The sequence below is a fragment of the Eurypyga helias genome, unplaced genomic scaffold (genome assembly GCF_000690775.1).
Source record: "Eurypyga helias isolate BGI_N326 unplaced genomic scaffold, ASM69077v1 scaffold37510, whole genome shotgun sequence".
Lineage (NCBI taxonomy): Eukaryota > Metazoa > Chordata > Aves > Eurypygiformes > Eurypygidae > Eurypyga > Eurypyga helias.
The window spans coordinates 11,639-15,734 of NW_010228491.1; the positions used below are offsets into that span (position 1 = coordinate 11,639).

At 48.7% G+C, this 4,096-nt stretch overlaps 1 protein-coding gene across 1 annotated transcript in view; it reads left to right on the top strand.

The window, feature by feature from the left end:
• The window catches only part of LOC104515407 (poly(rC)-binding protein 3-like), a gene marked incomplete at its 5' end in the record, with an annotated part of 19,469 nt that overhangs the window by 7,436 nt on the left and 7,937 nt on the right, over window positions 1-4,096 (top strand). The window lies entirely within an intron of this gene.

The following is a 4,096-nucleotide window of genomic DNA, read 5'->3' on the forward strand; positions in this document are numbered from 1 at the left end:
CACAGCCCATGATGGAGAGGCTACTTCCTTGCCCCAGCGCTACTTTCATTATAAGAAAGGAATTTGATTTTTATCAGTATTTTAAAAAATAAAAGAGATGTCAATGTCACTTCTTGTGACAAGCAGTACTTTGCAGCACTGGATGTGGATACTAACCCAAAAAACTAAAGTTCTGATTGCTCCCAGTGCTGCAGAGAAGTAATGCCAGGTGATGGACGTAGAAGAACAAACTGGTAAGAAACATCCAGTGGGAAGCTGTTGTTACTAGGCTCTGTCAGTGACTTTAGCATTATGGGAAAAAAAAATATATATATTTAGCATTTGTAATTAGCATTATGGGAAAGAAGAAAAAAAGAAAAATGGAAGAGAGGGACCTGAACCAGAGGTGGCATAGAGTATTGGGAGAAACTCCAGCATCAGGAGTCTGGGGTGGGAGGAGTCACAACAGACCTTCCAGTCTTATCCTTTCATGGTCCAGACTCCTGATTCAGTCCTGTTTACATTGGTACCAGCAGAACTTCACTGATGGGCAGAGCAAAACTAGAAAAAGTCAAAAAGCAGAATCCATCTTTTAGGGTTGGCTTGTTTGGGGGTTTTTTGGCATGAAGAGAAATGAGGTACGCTGAAGTAGCGGAAGACAGATCAGACAGAGAAAGCGAAAGGGGAACAGGCTTTGCCAACAGCTGAAATTTTGAGGTGTACAGACAAACAGTGACACACAACACAGGAGCAAGCTCTGCAGGTCACTGCTGTGGCCCTTTTTGGGCAGCAGGAGGAGGAACGGTTCAAAAGCCAGTTGTCAGACATGTGGACTATCGAGTCCAAAGGCAGCGATACCATCTGCTGCTTGGGGAGTGTGTAAGCCTTAGGTGGAATCTGGGACAGTGGAGGAAACTTTGCTTTATGCTTCACACTGGTTTTCTCCCTTTCCAGTAAGCATGTGCTACTGCTGCAGTCGGGGACAGGCTGCTGGGCTAGGTGCACATCTGATCTGAGCCGTTCCGCTCAAGTCTGCACAGACTTAAAATGCATATGTATGTATGTGTGTCTGCATGTATCTGTATGTATATACGTGTATATTATATATTATAAGTATACTTTTATAGTACATGCACTATAGTTTAGTGCATAGTAGGCTTTGTACAGTCTGTAGCAAGCTTGGCTCCATGCTCACATGGGCCAGTTTTATCGCTTGTTTTCTGCAGTTTCCTCTTGGTTTATTATTCTTCTGTTAGTGAGCGTAAAGCTCACTGTTGAGCAAGCAGGTGAGCATCAAAAATAATGCAGCACATAAAGTCCCTGAAAACAGCTGCACGTTTATTGTGTTCTACATTCCCAAACTCTGCCTACTCATCTTGGAAAAGCAGCGAACCCGTGTCTGTAGGAGACAGCATCATCTGCAAGGTAGCAGCTTTCAAAGTCTGGAGAAGCTTGCTTTTGTGGTGAGGGACTTTTGTGGGACTGAACTACGCATAGTGCTAAATCATGTGAAGTATCTAGCTACAGAATGACAGGGGGGCAGCTGACGGCATTAGAAAGATCAGTTTTGTGAACAAATATGTGTTTGGATGCCATTTGTCACGGACTTGTCTCACAGCAAGGCAGGGATGATGGTTTTTATGTAAAACAAATGCCCATGGCCAGATTGGTCAAAGCTTTGTAGATGAAAACCAGTTTCTGAGCTTCTTCCAGAACCCATCATCTCTTGGCTATTCCGAGACCACACAGACTGCAGCATAAATAGTAGGTAATGGGAAAGGCGTGCCAGAGAGAGCCCAAGCACGCCAGCACTACTGTCCTTCCTGTGTGGCAAATGGAGACATCTGCTCTGTGTGAGCTGCAGGTCACGCCACGCTTGCAAAGCATGTTCAAGCAGCCCGTTGTCACAGCAGCAAAGGGTGACTTCGGTGAGCTTCAAGACCAAACCTCCTTTCCAGATGTTTGCATCACCAGTATCCCTGACCGGTCTGGACTGAATCCTCGCTCACTCCAAGTCAGCTAGGAGACCGCAAATGCCTTCTGCTGACCCACCTGGGTTCCAGGCGTTGTTGGAGGACCCCCAGCACATACAAGTAACAGCCTCCTGAGTGACCCGCCAAGTGCCTTCTCAGAGCTGGTGGACCAGACGCGTAACAACACATAATGTGCGTGACGAGCCAGCGGTCCCATGCAGTTCCTCTCCTTGGAATGCCATGGTGACAGCCATGCCTGCAAACTGGACTGCTTGAAATTTTTCTAAATAATATATTCTTAGATGGTTTTTCATGTTTTTACACCAAGTAATTTTACCAGATTTCCACCCTTCTGCTTTGGACAGACTGAGGGAATATGTGCGGTCTGTTTGCACTTAGGACAAAATTATTAAAGCAGCCAGAAGCATATTTGGATCTGCACAGCGAGGGCCAAGTATCAGAGAAATCTGAAGATGTGATAGGCACCGTCATAGCTGCTTCACAGAGCCTAAATCTGGTCACTGCTTCATAAGATCATCAGTAGCAACAGACACATGATTAATCAGTCACTCCGAGATCATCAACTCAAAAACAATTAGACCCTGGTTGTGGCAGAGGAAATACTGACAGCTTCCACTCCTGGAGGCCATCCCAAGCCATTCCCATATCTCACTGAACAACTCTGGATAGCAGTCAGGTAAAGACAAGGTTTTCCCCCCACTCTGTGCTCCTTTGGGTTCTGCAGTGGTGAACACTTCTGACCAGATTTGGATAAACTGTAGCTACGATACGGCACGCAGATGGGTCACAGGAACAAAACCATGGAAGTCTGTCACCAGGTTTTAACATGAGTGGATCTAGTGCCACCAGTTTTGCTGTCCAATGCTGTGCTGGTAGGAGGAAAGGCTGAGAGCTGGGTCTGTTCAGCTTGGAAAAGAGGAGGCTGAGGGGGGATCTTATCCATGCTTATCAATATCTAAAGTGTCAGGGGGTCAGGAAGATGGGGCCAGGCTCTTCTCAGGGGTGCCCAGTGACAGGACTAGGGGCAATGGCCATAAAATGGAAAACAGAAGGTGCAACCTGAACATGAGGAAACCCTTCTTCCCTGTGAGGGTGACAGAGCACTGGCATAGACTGCCCAGGTGGAGTCTCCTTCCCTGGAGTCTTTCCAAAGCTGCCTGGACTTGTTCCTGTGTCATCTACTTTGGGTGATCCTGCTCTGGCAGGGGGGTTGGACTAGATGATCTCTAGAGATCCCTTCCAACCCCTTCCACTCTGTGACTGCCTTTGCTTGCCTCACACTGATGGCATCCCCCGATAAAACCCAAACCCCACCACGGCTGGCACTGGTGCTAGCAACCGTGCTCGGGGCACTCTTCTCTCCCACTTCTCCTTCATGACCTGCAGACCATGGAAGCCAGTGGGACTGAGGCATAGGGAGTAGAGGCTTGGGGATCCCCGTGCTGCTAGCAGCCAGCGTGTGCAGGCATGTTTGTGAGCACTGAAGGCAGGCTGGAGGCTTCCCGGTGAAGCTCACGTAGGTCTCCTGCACCAACAGGCACAGACACACACAGTGACAGGTCCTTGGGATCGGGACGGGGAGCTTGGCAAGGCCCTCCCATTTGAACGGGGTGGGAAATCCTGGGTGCGTTTCCTGAAACCTCTTCCCTTGTGCTCAGTCTCTGTTTTGGCTGCTCAGGTACCCGCTTTGGCTTTCTGCTTGTCACTATGTGTGAAGCAAGGAATACGGTGGGGCGACGGGGGGATGTCCTTCTCTTGATAAACTGCCTGGGCAGTGTGAATCTGTTTTTTTTCAAGATACTCCAAATACAGGGGTGGTAATGTGTCAGGGCCTGAAGCAGTGGCAGGGTGGGAGGGGGAGGGGGAGGCAGTCTCTGCATCTTGACACATCCTTCTGCCGGACGGGCAACATCATCCCAGGGTCAGCCGTAACTGTACAGCCAAGTTTCCATTTTCTGCTGGTTCAGGGTATTGCTGAGTCTTAGTACCCATCCTTCCATAACACAAAGCAAAAGGCCCCTCCTCACCCTTTCAGAAGCTAAAACATCGCAGCCTCAGCTGCCTGCTTGGTGCCCGGTTGCTTTTGGGGGCTACTTGTGCCAGAGGCGTTTGGCAGGCCCCCT